Below are 14,751 nucleotides of genomic sequence, written 5' to 3' on the forward strand. Positions count from 1 at the left end.
TCAATAATTTTTTGCTTCTCACATTTTTTAAATTGGGTTTGTGCTTCTCAGTATTCCTGACCAAAGCAACTGAAGCTAGAAAAAAAAAAAGAAACCTCAAATACTTACCCAAACTGGGTGATTAAGCTAATTTTTTTAAAAAAATTGAGGTAACTAGTGTGGTTAGGAAGGGACAGTGAGGTAGAACTTGTTACATCGAAATACAAAGTTTTCAAAACAGTACATTTTTATTTGACATTAAACAACAAACTCCCCAATTTGTCTCAGTTGTGACATACAGACAGCTCTAGATTGCTTTTTTGCTGGTCACCCATGCTGAACAAGACTTTTCAATCTTCAAAACAACCATGGCTCAGAGATTCTGCGTTTCACATCAGTTCACAAGTCCAAGTGTGTCTTCCATTCATCGGAGCATTTTGTCATAGATTCCCTTTGAGGTAGAAGGATAAAGATGAAGCCATTTCCTTTTTAAAAAAAGATTTGTTCACAACTTCATTTATGCCACAAAAATCAGATGATAGCATGTTCTCTTATTCTTGTTTAGCAGTAGTGGTAGTCTTGGGATGCCAGAAACTGTGAAAGGAAGGCTCTTAGTTACTTTCTCCTTTCTACTTTCCAATAATGCACCCCCCACCCCCATCTGAAGAAAGGGGAGTTACTGAATCCAGCTAATAGCACATATTAAACACCAAACATTAACATGTCAGATATACCTGATGCTTAAATTAAAATGTACAAAGCAAAAACTACAAACATCACCTTCAAATCCTCTTCAAATTTGCTCCCTCCAGCAACTATCTTTTGCCATTCATCTATTTCCTTCTCCATTTACTTATGTTATTGTTGGCTTGCCATGTAAACTAAAGTTTAGATGGTTTGAAAGTATGTAAGAATTATAGTCAACAATAAAGTCCTGTTCCTTTGCAGTGAATTTTGACTTTAACTTTAAGACTACCTTACGATGGAGAGGTAACATAGATTTAATTAATAAATTCCATAATTATCTAACCCAAGGCTTAATCAATAACCATTAAACAAAAAATTGTTTCTCAAAAACTTACAGAAATGAGTGGGGACAAAGGACTTTGTCCTCATCTCAACAGTTACCAGTTACTGGAATTGTATTAAACTAAAAACAGCAATCCCCAAGTTAGATCTGGAGGTAGTAATGCTTTTAAGACCGACCCTTTTTAGAATCAGGTTTGACCTTTTCTTTCACTCTTCCTCCTATCCCACCCTCTGTGAGTGATTTAAAAAATAGAAAAGGCCAAAGCCCATTTGGGCCTAGATATAGAAGATTTTTTTTTTTTGGTATTTTTTCCCTCCAATTTTTGCCAATTACTTCCAATTTTTATCATTCTTAAAACTTAAGCATGGTAAATTGTTAAGCTATTTCATTCACTGCATTATTTAATTATAATAAGTCTTTTCTTAAGCAGGTTTTGCTGGTAAAAAGGAAACGATTTCTAAGTTGTAAGTTGAGAAGCTGTTGCAAAACAGAAATCATGTCTCCATCTCCAAACTTGCTAAGTACTACCAGAGGATTGTTTTTTAAAGAGATCTATTTAGGCAGTGTATATTTGTTAGAATGTAAAAGGTAAAGAATTGAAAATAGACAAAACCTGTGTGTTTCAAAACCAATTGTGGCTTAAGTATGAGTGGTTCCCCAAAGCTGGTACCAATGAGACTGAGGTTTGTACCAATGAGACTGAGGTTTGGGAATCAGTTGTTTCTCATCCCTCTTTCTGCCCACCAACAGTCACAGCCATTTTTCATGAGGGATGGGTTAGGAAAACTGAAGTGTTTAAGGAAGGTTCCTGCAACTTAAGGAGCAAGCTCAGTAGAAACCCTTGCTTATTGTAGTGGCCAGAGTGGTAGAAGAAATATGGAGTAGGAATTAAACCACACATTATTATTGAGGAACTAAGCCATACCCCTAACCAGAAAACAGGCCAAAAGGCAAGTTTTAAAAGTTCTCTGGGAAGGTACTCATTTTTTCATGTCTCTGGGGCCAACTGAGAACCTAGCTAAGGAGCTTATACACAATAGGCACTCAAACATACTTGTAGAGTGAATGAATAAATGAAAAAAATGAATGAACAGTAACCTCTCCTCTTATATTCCAGTTTCCAAGCCAAGCAAGTGTCTTTCAGTCAAGATCTGAAATAGAATAGACACTTCTATTCAATGAAGAGTTTCACTCCATTTCTTGTTTTTTTTAATTGCGTCTCCAAGTGCTTTTTGTACCAGATCAATTTCATTTAGCATCACCTTCTTCAATGTTTGTATGAATGAATAACTAAAAAGCTCTCTTATTCCTACTCTACAAAACATGCCAAAGAGGTGATCTAATTAATCTTTCCATCTCAGTGTCTTAATATCACAGCTGCTCAATGAAGTTTTTTCAACTAATGAAAGAACTGCAGTCTCTTATTAAATTTGCTCTTGTGTTTCCTCCATAAGCTAGTTAGATTAAAGTATATTTTGGTCTAGGTTTTTTAAATCTCTTCATTCTCCTCAGCAGAACAGTATCTCATTCAAGTGAATAATTTACAAAATATGGAAAATTTAGGAAGAATCTTTTTTCTTAAGTGGCTTCCTGACTCTATGCCAGGCCAATGAGCAAATACTTTTAAAACTAGTTGTTTCATCTTAATTCTCATCTTAAACCATTTAACTATAATAAAAGCAAAATGTTAAAGAATTAAAGGACAAACCCTAAGGCCTTTTATCAGTCTTCTGGCTTCAATCTAGGTCAATGAGCAGTGACATTGGGACTTTCTAGAGCCAGGAAAAATGTCTTCATTTAATATTGAAAGAACCATATCTGGTTGTTTTTTTTTTCCTATTTTTTCAATCTCCAAGACAAGTCAATAGGTTTTCTGGACCAGACTTAATCAACTAATTCATCCAGAGAACAGGAACTCAAGTATTTACTCAAAAATCAAAGGTGTTTCTGGATCTTCAGCTATGATCTGTGATCTATCTAATGCCCTTTAGACTAGGCCCATTTCACTTCTGTTATGTTCAGGACCTAGAATGATGTATTCCACATAAAAGATGCTCTGTTAATCAAATTAATCTAAAAGCCAACCTGAGCCATTTTTTACTCCTTTAATGTCTCTAAGCCAGGCCAGGGTGGATCTAATTCACCTCCATCTTCAGCATTTAAAAGACCAATGGAGAACCATAACACCTTGCTTTAAAAAAAAAAAAAAAATCCCCATTTCTTTGGTCAGGCCAGGGAGCAAGTAGCCTTCTGGTATAGATTTTATCTTTCCACCTAGCTCAGCATTCAGCATACTGCCTTGCACAATTCCATTTTGCCCATGTTTTTAAATTTCATCAAATAGGCTTGGCAGTGGTTAAGTAACTTTCAGTCTGGGTTCCCACACCTGTTACCTCATTTCCTCCTGTGACCATCTGATAAGGATAAAATCATTTTTATATCCTAGGGCATGTGCAGTTCTGAGCCTCATAGAAAGGAATCAGTAATCATTCATTAAGGCAACAGTTAATTCCTTATATCTGTATAGAACAGTAGGCTTTGTAAAATTTACACACAGATCTCTGTTGCAGGTTCAATAATAATGACAATGAATTTTTGCAACCCCAGTTGCTATCTCTGGGAATAAGAGAGAGAAAGTAATCAAAGTTCATTCAGCAGATATGGCTTATATATTTATATATGCCAGTTTAAGACTTACAAATTAATTTTAAACATTACCTTCTGCTGCCCAGAACACAATAAAGAGGGACTATCTTCACATCCCTGATGCTTATCAAGGAGACTGGCACATAATAGATAATTATTATCCAGTCTTGCATTCATCAGACATCTAATCCTTTACATATAAAAATGTTCAATAGTTAACAATCCTTCCTCAAATTTTTTGACTTTTTTTCATGGTATAGTAACTGTGATATAATTTTGTAAACCTAGTACTAGGCACACCAAATGAAAAAATCAATAGTTACATTTATATGGTGCTTTAGAGTTCATAAAATGCTAACATTGCCTTATTCTCAGCTTTAGGCACAATAAAATGATAAATTTGTATGTTTCTTTATGCCTATAACAGTGAGTTCATAGTAGGCAACTGATATTAATAATCCATTTATTTAACAAGCATTTAAACCCTCAGTTTGTATAACTATTTATACTACCTTTCTCATATGGGTCAAGCACACAATGAGAATTTTGTAGAGACCATGCCTGTCTCACATAAGTTTTGTTCACATAGAAAACATCTAATGTCTTATATTTATACAGCACTTTATAGTTAGAAAGCTCAATCTCATTCATTACATTTTCCTGCTACCAGGGAAAATATACTGGTAATAATTTGATATCACCAGTAAAGTCTTTATTGATTAAAATAAGCAAGATCTAATTCTTACATTTAAATAGTATAGGACATAAACCTCCCTCTTATTACTTGGGAGCATTATCTTGGATTTCATAGTACCTGAAACAATAGCTGGTACATATAAGGCACTTAATACTTATTCATTCATTCATAAACATATAGCCCATTGGTATTTATACAGTGCTTTAGTACAAAGCACTTTAATATGTACTGCCTATCTAAAATTTTTAATTGTTCTATAATGAGAACAATTTTTTCCCTTTGACATCTGTAGTGGCTAGCATGGTATCTGGCACATTATAAGTGATCACAATAGCTTAAATCCCTTGTATTTCCAGTGTATTTTATAGTTTAAAAGCAGTTTTTATGTTTTCTCTTCTGCGACTTGGAATACTGTATTTTTACTCAAAATCACCATAGCCACAGAAACACAATGGCCAGAAATACATGAATTATTCATTTATCAAACACTTAATTCCTAATATCTATACAGTATTACATACTTTTGACAAAGCACTTTATTCATGCCTTTTTTATTCCTTGTATCTACAGTGCCTAGATTGTATATACTATGTAATCAATGTTCATTCATCAACTCTGAAACTTGTAAGTCTTTAAAGTGCTTTATAGTTTACAACTCACATTCACATATTTTTCTTCAGATCACCTAGATATAATCATAATCATTGCATCTTTAATGTCTAACACAGGGACAGGCACACAGAAGGAAATTAATATTGTTCAGCACACAGTCCCTGGCAATTACATCAGGGGTGATAAACTGTGGCCCACAGACCAAATTCACTTGCTTTTTTTTAAAAAAGCAACAGAGACCAAATGGCCCGTAAAACCTACAATATTTACCATCCAACCCTTTCAGAAAGGGTGTGATGACCCTGATTTACATAATGCTTCACAACTGACAGTGCATTTTCAAATGTTAGCTGTGCATGGATGCCAATACACCATTAATGAGAATGCCTTGCTTTTTTTCTGTGTTTTACAGTGCTTTCATATATATTCTCAATCATTAAAATTATCTTTCCTCAGGGTAAGAGGAAAAAAATCAAGGAAAGGATTAAACCTCCTAAATATTCCCAACTTCTCTCACCTTTATGCCTAGAGGTAGGTATTAAACCCAGGGGCAGGATTGGTACAGTTTACCACATTATTAGGCCACTACTATGAGCAGGGAGTTCAGGCTGCCTCCTTGGGGCCTCACTCTTTCCCAGGCCCAATCCTCCTTTTTCATAACTATCAGTAGGAACCCCAAACCTCAGGAATCCTGCTCACCCAAGCTCAAAGAAGTAATATGTTGCTGGCTGGTGCTTCTCAGCAAGCTGGCACATCTGTGTATTTCTTGTCTAGTTCTTCTCATTGGCCTGGAGCATCTCTTCACATTTTCTCTAGATAGCCTGGCACTTTTTTTCCACTCAGTAGCCTGATGCTTTCCTTCTCTCATCAGCCTAGAGCTTCCGAGGAAAGAGGGGACTGAAATATAATGTCACCTATGTGTTCCTCTCAAGTGGAGAGGAGGTGAAGAGAAATGGAACTTTGCAAAACACCAAAAACTTAATAAATGGCTTAAAACTGTGATAAAAACTGGCTTAAGACTGGCCCAGGCATAATATTACTGATCTAAAGGTATGTTTCTTTAAAGTAGCAGCAACATCAAAAAGGACATCTCAAAAGAAGTGGGTTTAAACGAAGACATGAGAACAGGAAAGGGAGAACTGAAAATGTCCAAGCATAGGGAGGAGAACAATAGAAAAGAGCTGCGGTTTAGGGTTCTCATCTTGGAATTTCCTTTGGTCTTGGGGCTTCTATCCTTCCTGGATTCTGGGTCATGGGCCTCCAGCTTCCCGCCTAATTTAGTCTGGAGATATCTGTCTCTCTTGGGCCTTCTGTCTGTATAGACAGGCTTGAGTCCTGGGTCTTTATGTGTGCTTGGGCCCTTCCATTTTTGGGTCATAGGTCTTCAAGCCAAGGCTTTTCATCCCATCCTGGGTCTTTGGCCTTCTGTCTCACTGAGACTTGAGTCTTCCGTCCAACTCCAGTCTAGACCCTTGGGCCTTTTATTGGTCTTGGATCATCTCACGGGCAGCCTGGCATAAGGAACAGCTCTTCAATGCTTATATTTTGATAGCTGACACTCTGCACCTATTAGGAAGGGGTTAGGAGGCCCCTTTGTTACAAACACACACACACACAAAAGCATGCACACACACATGCACAAAAAATATGCAAGGAGAGAGGACTGCATGAAATCGAAGTGGGGGAGACATAGACTCAAGAAGAGACTGAAATACTCAAAGGTAAGTAGAAAGGCAAAAGCAGAGAAGAAATAAGAGAACACAGAGATGAATGCTGACATGGAAAATCACAAAGAACAAAGAGACACTGGGGCACACAAAGCAGGAAAAGAAGAGAAAATGGCCCAAGAGAGGCAGAAAGAATATGTAGAAAACAGCAATGCAAGATAAAGAGTAGAAACAGCAGAAGGGTGGCCAGTATCAGAAAAGGTGAAATGTCAAGCCAACAAGGGGAGGGGGTGACAAACAGTTCACAAAGAGAAAAAGAAGAGAGGTAGGCATAGCAAGAAATGAGCAAAAGGTACACAGCATGTGACTCAAGAGACACAAAGAGAAGAGCAGTGAAAGAAGAGCCAGATCTAGGAGAGCAAGGAGAATCAGTAACAAAATGAAAAAAACTAGAGAGAGACATCTAAGACAAGACACAGACCACTCTTGGGTACAAAAAAGAAAATGAGACAAAGATATACAGAGAAGAAACTAGTAAGAGAATCATGGAAATGGGTAAGACACACTTTAGTTAGAGAAGAAAGACCAAAGACATTCAAGGAAGAAATAGATAAGCAAACAAATACACACTTATGAGTTTAAAAGATAAGCAAAGGCAGACATTCAGTGGAAGAGGCTAAGAAATAGAAGAGACAAAATACAGTGAGGAGCATGGTAGGCACAAGAAGCATCACAAAGAGAAGACAACAAAAGAAAACAAAAAAGTTCATTAATAATTGCAATAATCTATTACTAGTGCCAATACTATTTATATTACCACTAACATTAATAATTATAATAACAGTATAATAACAACAACAATCACCACCAACACAAATACTCTTCTACTTAAACTTTTAACTTAGGAATTTCTTTACATAGGACCAAACCACACCAACTCTGTGCCACTAGATGGTATTAGTGGTCACTTGTATTGTGTCAAATGAACTTATGAAACTTCTTAGGTTACCTTTAACCTACCATGTGCTAGGCACTGTACTAAGCTCTTTATATACATGATTTCATTTAACCTTCACAAACAGACAAGTTTAATCAGAATCTAAATTGCCAAAGGCTGTTCACCTAATGAGTGGCAGAGGATTTAAACACAATATGTGCCTCTTAACATTCTGTTACAACTGTTTCCTAGGATTTCCAGGAGAGCCAAATGAGGTGCCACAGATGAGTGAATATTATAATAAAGGGCCCTTAGAGAGCACCTAGTTAACCCTCTCATTTTATATCTTCACCTTTCCCCATCCCTTATAAAACTGACTTGATTTTCACACCCTTCACAATTATAATGGCAGCTTCAGGGACTGGGTTTTCCTTAACACTAAACCTTAACCATAGATTCTCTCACAAGAAGAGGTGAGAAAGGCCCACTCTTTCAGCAAAAAACAAAAACTTTTTTGGTTTAAGTTTCTGTATGTTTAGGCCTCTAAGGGTGGCAAAAGATTTATGCAGTGAAGATAAAGAACAGACAAGGTAAAACTAAATTACCCTGTGACACAACTGGTAGACAGACTATATCATCTTTGAGTTGCTTCAGGGAAACCAATTAATAAATAGATTACTGGTCATCCTCTCATCTCACATTCAGCTCCCCTTCCACATTAGATCACCATACCCCATCCCACACAAACCTCCAACAAACAGCTATTAGCTCTAAAGTGATCCTCACAGGATTACGCCACCACCAACTTACTTCATTCTGCTATTCTAAAATTCTAGAGTGCCAGGCATGTTGATCTTCCTTTGGTGTGTTCAAATGTCTTGCTCTTTGCACTGCTTCTGGGAAAGATAATGATTGGACAGATATGAAGGGAACAATCAGGAGCTACAAAAAATGAGAAGGAAACCATGTAAATGCCATAAAGAAGTATTAACTGAGTACTGTGCTAGAGTTATGGGAAGATTCAAATTAATGAGCTATAGAAACTGTCTCTACGGAGCTTAGAAAAGTATAAAGTTGAAGCTTTTATGTCTTTAGAGATAAAACTAACACAACTGCCTCATTCAACAGAATAGGAAACTATGGCATAAATAGGAAAACGTCTTGCCTAATAACACTTGGTGAGCCACTGGAAACAACACCATCAATCACAGCCTTATTCCTTTAGTTGGATAGTAATCTGTACAAAGCCTGTACAATCAGGACTTACTACACTGAACAGTTACCTCTATCTCCCAACCTACATCCCCCTAACCACCCTCTCTCATCACTGACCTAGAATACGCAGGGTGCTAGTTCTTTAGATCCAGCCTGACGATAGATAACTGTGCCACTTCTAGTCACATTCCCACTCATAGTTGTGAAGCTTCTGTCAATTAGCAGGCACAGCATAAAAAGACACAACTCTGTTTTATCTTCTCAAACAGCTTGTTTTTTGTTTTGTCCAACAGCTATCCCAAGGCATCTTGAAGTATGTAAATGATTGGTAAAGTTCTCCAACAGGGCCTCAAGGGAGACTTTGGAGACCAGAGGATCCAGAATGATGATCTGCCCATGATCAATGTCACAGATGTGGCAGTTGTTGTCCATGTTCTCCTAAAAGAAAGAAAATTTAGCTGAAAGCCTCTACCACATACTAAAGTCCCACCCTAAATACCCTAACTCATACAGCCTGCTATTCTCTTCACATCATCATTTTCACCCATATCACACCCAGTTGCTTCCCAGGTTAATTAGGAAGCAGTTTTTACCAAAGCAGACATAGTTGACAATGATGAAAATAATCTAAATGGAAAGCTAAGTGCAATGTATACTGAAAAAAAAGAAATTAAAGACTATTTATTATGCTTTTAGGGACAGCTTACCCACCTCTGGATGTGTGGTGGTTGTCTTGAGATTTCATCTTCCTAACTGGGCCCAGGAAAGAATCTTGGTAGAACCTCCTGGCCTAGGATTGTTGCTCAGTGATAGTGAGCTTTTCCCTTGGAGGATCCTCATGCCCCATCTCCACCTAGGGATCGTCAAAGGGAATGGGTCATTAACACTGTAAAGCAACAAGCCTATTCTTCTGAGGAAGATCTGGAGAAGAGATAAAAAGAAAAATAAATTACTTAAATGCAGTACACTGGGAAAGTCTGTCCCAGTGAGTAACTAGGGGTTAAATTAAACTATGTCTACCATTTTCTTCAGATGGATTGAGTACTGGAGATTTAGAACTATGTAGAACTCTATTTTCTAGCTACCAGTCTAACAACATGCAAATTCTTCTACTCATTCAAGCTCCATTCCTTGTACTTCCCCTCATCTCCAAGAGCAATTTAGAGCTGAATAATTACCAAAATTCCCATATTGTGTTTTAGTCGCCAGTCTCCACTGATGAACAATCCTCTAGAGAGTGTGGATTTTTAATGTCCTGGTATTCTCATAAAATACAATGGAGGTCAAGAAATTAAGGGGCTGAAAATAATAAAAGGAGAAGCTAAAGCTTTCTCAACCAAGAGAGCCATCAAGACACTTTAGAAAAGCTCCAATGTGGTCTGACTGTATGAGTTCTGTAAGAATTCTTCTTCACATTGCCTCAGGCTTCTTTTATACAGTATTATCTATCTTAAGAACTGAGCAATCTATCTCAACCAAAGTGCCTCTCTCTCATCTAGTTTTGTAGCATTCCCCTCTTTTAATTTGTGTATTAAGTAGTAAGATGCTGGAGCATTGCCAAGGTAAACAGAACTGTTTTCTACTCAGTCTACATGGTACATTTCTTGAACAGCTTATATAAATGAGGCACCACCAAAGTGCCAGGATATTCAGAAAAATCAAGAATGGCTACAGGTGTATAAAACCCCAGTTATTACAACAACTAAGCAAATCTATGCAAAAGGAAAAACAAGGTACAGAAGGCTAGGGGTCCAATAAGTAGCTTACACAGGCCCTTGGGTCTCTGTTATTCTACCCTTATGCCCAAAAAGAAAAAAAAAGAAAAAACTGTGTAGAAATTGATGAAAATTGGTCCATGTTCTGTTTTAAAAAGGAGAAGTGCAGGAAGTTAAAGCCCTTAAACCCAAAGACAGAATTCACACAATAATAAGCTCCTTACACTACCTTTTTCTCCAGGTAGCCGGCAAGCCATCCTCTTAGATTGGTTGGAGCTTATCCAGATTCTCAAAAGGAAAGACCTGTTGAATGTAGAGCTTCTTAAAGCTGCTTGCAGTTCCTCAGGTCTCACATGCTCAGAATGTCCTTGAGAAGAAAGACAGGGCTCAGTATGATACCAAAACTGCTGAGGAAACCTCAACAACAATCAAAAAAACCAAAACAAAACAAACAAAAAAGCCATTAAGAAGCATTAACCTGAAGCATTAGATATAGGTGTCTCCTGTCTCTCCTCTCTAGCCTGTTGTCTCCTTAAGGTCCTGTAATGGCAAGCACTGGCAGTGTCACAGAAGGACTAGGCAAGTATAGAAAAAGAACTAAATGAAAATATGGGTCAAACCAATAGCCACCTTAAGGGCTGACTACATTTGTGGCCTAAAGATGCTGAAAATACTTCAAGATACAAGGTAGCAGAGCAATTTCTACTACTGCCTGGAAGTACAATTGCCTTGACCATTTTTAATAATTAGCTACCTGCCCTTACTATAGGATAGGAGCTCACTGAAACAGGTCTAAGTCAGGTTTGCAATCTTGAAAGCACTTTTTATGTTATGGTATGGTGTGGAAAGCACAAGGTATGGCTTCCAGATCCCTGATCAAGAATTACCATATTATAAGGACCTTTATGTCAATATCAAACAAATCCTAGTCTGTGAAAGATCACTTATTCAACTCTATTCTCTAGATAAGATGTCCAATAAAGCCAAACTGGTATTCTATGATGTTCCCAATATGAGAACAAGCTTCAAAGTCTTTTGGTAACATCCTTCCCCATCCTTACTTAACTTAAGATTAGATACTTCATTGCTAAGTAAAGACTTCTAGTTAAACATGGCAGTTCATACATATTATACATATCTACTCTGGCTCCTTCTTGAAACTCCATTAATGATAGTTAAGTGGACAATCCATATGCAATCAAATTTACCCAGAGAATCTTAAAATTAATGAATCCAAGCTCAAATTCATTTATACACTGCTTAGTTAAGGTACCTAAAGGGAAACAACTATTCCAGTCTCTCCAGGTCTTCTGAGCCACTCTGAAGCATATTTACTGAGTATGGCTACTTTAGAATCAAAGCCCTCTAGTTTTGTTAAATTTAGCATGTCAGCTAAGTTTCATACAAATACTTGCGATCCAACTTGAGTTGGATTTTGAAAGACACCAGTGTTAAGTGCTAATTGTCTGTAGCCAAAAATATGGTAGCGGGAAAATAGTTTTCTTCCAAATGAGTCCTTAAGACTTGAGGCAGAGGAAGGCATTAACTCTGTTTAACCATACACAACTATACTCTTTGCCATCAGAGCTTATAAGGTTTGGGGGAACAGTTAGTTAAGTTCAGATATCAGTTTCCTTCTCTTCAAGCTGGTAAAAAAATTTTCCCAGGATGCTTTCACATATAATATTTTAGCAGCCACCACAGATCAACTTTTAATTCTTTACTTCAAGTCACAAACTCCCATCCAGGTGTACATTTGATGATCAGGGCCCAGCTACCCTGAAAAGAAATTATATCATAGCAGCCCTGGGTCTTAAGATCTTCTATAATTTAGGGAGGTGGTTAGAGAAATGTATAGATAAGCTACAGAAAGATAGTAGAAAAGCTCAAGGGGGATATAGGAAAAGACACAAAACTAGGGTCAGAAAACTCTCTCCAATCCTATATATTAAGGTTCTATAAGGAGGAAAATCAGAAATCACAATAACCATTTAGAGAAATGCCAAAAAATTTTAAGTGCTTCCTTTCTTGATCCTTTGAAAATGATAAAATGTAATTTTCAGGGGTTGAGGTATTTAATTCAAGTCCCTGTCTTAATTCATCAGCAGTCCTTGACACTGAAGTTGAGATGGATGGCGATTTGATCCAAAGTCAGAGTCAGGACCAAAAGGTGTGTTCTTATTCCCGGTTCAGAACTTTTTCATAATTTTGCCAGCATCTCACTCCTTCTGCCCCCAAACCCATGAAAAAGAATAGTGATTCACTCCATCCAAGAAAACAAGTGCTTCATTAAAATGCATTTGTAAAAAGCAAGGAATACTGGAGTAGTGCCTGTAAGCCCTCAGCTTACACAGCTCCTGACCCAACTGATCAAGGTGCTCCCTAGGCACACCTTGCATTTTCCCCTTGCTATCACTTTGCTTAGTAAGAGTGTTTTTCCCCCACTCTTCTTCCTCTATGCCCCACAGAATTTCCCAAACTTTTTACGGTACTCATCAAATTGCCCAACACCATAATGATTTGTTCATTTCTGCATCCTCCATGAGATAGCAAATTCCTGGACAGGAACTATGTCTTTGGTTTTACTATTTATTCCAGTGCCTGGTCCAATAAATATTTGTTGCACAACGATTATCTCAAGTTTGAAGATGCCCACATTCCCAGAGCATCCCTTTCTACAACTGCTAGAGATTTTATTTCAAGCAATGAACTGAAATACAACTCCAAGATTAACCTTTGGCTGCTGTCTAGGGCAGGCTTCAATCCACCTAAAATCGGTCCATCCTTCCTCTTGAGTGGGGGTACCAGCTCAGAATTCATCCCTTTAAAACAAATTCCAATAAATATAGTTGTATATTAGTATTGAACGATAATTTGATTAACAGCAATAACAGATTTCATAAGCATAGACCAGTGTTTCTCAAATTGGGGTGATAAGATCCCTGGGGGTTTATGGATATATTCTCATGGATCCCCAAGTTCTACATAAATTATTTAAAAAATTATATATCTTTGACAAAGATATCTTGAAATTGGAAAACATGTTTATATTGCAAATAACTTTAAGTCAGTGTTCCTCAAAACACATATTCTTTAGGATCTCAAAAAAAAATTGTTTCTTTAAAAGGTGTTGAATCCTGACAAGTTATTTCAGTTTGAGAAACAATTGCAAAGACCACGTTTCCAAGAAGGCTCAGGACCATCTGTATATTACCTCCAGTCGGTCAGACAAATAATGTCTTTAGGCATTGGCAGGGGGGAAAACAAGCTGTGAGGAAATACGGATATGAATTAAAATGGGCAGTAAGAGAAGCCCAGCTCATTAATATGATTCTTCTTGCTCCTGCTGGGATACATGTATATGCACAAAAAAATGCTTAAAATTTGATGTTAATATTTTTCAGCTGGATCTTTGTGTTTGTTTAACATCAAAGAGTCTAAGCTTTTTCGCTTACCAAAGTATCTGTTGAAAAAGGCGAGGGGGAAGAACATTATATCAACTTCATCATAAAGTAGACGAGGTCATGGTTTTCTTATAAAACATACTTCTCCATTGCCCTCTTGCCAAACAGGTTCCACAAATATCTCAAACTAAAAAGACATTGCTACTCTCATCTGTTCTTGGGCAGAGATCTAACATATCAGATTTATACCCCCAATCCCTAGAGCTTGAAAAGCATAAGCTTCAAACAATTAACAATCAACAATTTGTCAGCCTTGGCATATAGCCAAACACACTGGCTAGACCTTATCTCTAATCACTTTCCATGCCTCCAAAAGAGGTAAAACCCAAATGACATTAAAATAAACCAATTGTACTACCCAGATGGCTGCAATATTAATCACGTCCTGGACCAAAGACAAAAAGTTAACCCACCTCCTTTAAGTTTATCCTATTAACTTCAAACCCTAGTGTGCTCCCTTTTTAAAGCTCTATAACTTATAATTCACACAAGACAGCACTTGATTATCATATCCTAGCATTATTTCAAGTGTGCTTATATTAGCTCCTTTAACAAGACAACCATCTTGGGGATGAGATTATATAGGACTATATCATTTCTACCCCTCACTTCAGTGTAACCGAGCATAGGGCCAGATACACAATACTAACTCTGTAATTTTGTTTGTTAACTCATATGGTGATATATAAATTGCAGATGAGGTAGAAACATGGAAGGAGACTTATAGGACCCTCTGACTTTTCTATGAGTAGCATCTAAAAGAAAGAAAACAGAACAGGGAAAAGATTA

The 14,751-nt window shown here is 37.2% G+C and overlaps 1 long non-coding RNA gene across 9 annotated transcripts in view; it reads right to left on the reverse strand.

Annotated features, from left to right (window-relative positions):
* Window positions 1-205: 205 nt before the first annotated feature.
* LOC118889149 overlaps window positions 206-14,751 on the reverse strand; it is a 30,342-nt gene continuing 15,796 nt past the window's right edge. For 2 of the 9 annotated variants that reach the window (XR_005018423.1, XR_005018421.1), the window contains exons 2-7: window positions 13,233-13,320; window positions 10,728-10,865; window positions 9,495-9,704; window positions 8,901-9,221; window positions 8,379-8,510; window positions 209-7,260 (exon numbers count right to left, since the gene is read on the reverse strand). This is a non-coding gene — a long non-coding RNA (uncharacterized LOC118889149). Of the gene's footprint in view, window positions 7,308-8,378; window positions 8,511-8,900; window positions 9,222-9,494; window positions 9,705-9,961; window positions 10,083-10,727; window positions 10,866-10,976; window positions 11,074-13,232; window positions 13,321-13,953; window position 14,751 lie in introns of those variants that run through there. The other 7 variants (XR_005018422.1, XR_005018429.1, XR_005018425.1 and 4 more) reach the window with 7 other exon arrangements.

This window comes from Balaenoptera musculus, chromosome X (genome assembly GCF_009873245.2).
Source record: "Balaenoptera musculus isolate JJ_BM4_2016_0621 chromosome X, mBalMus1.pri.v3, whole genome shotgun sequence".
NCBI classification, from domain to species: Eukaryota; Metazoa; Chordata; class Mammalia; order Artiodactyla; family Balaenopteridae; genus Balaenoptera; species Balaenoptera musculus.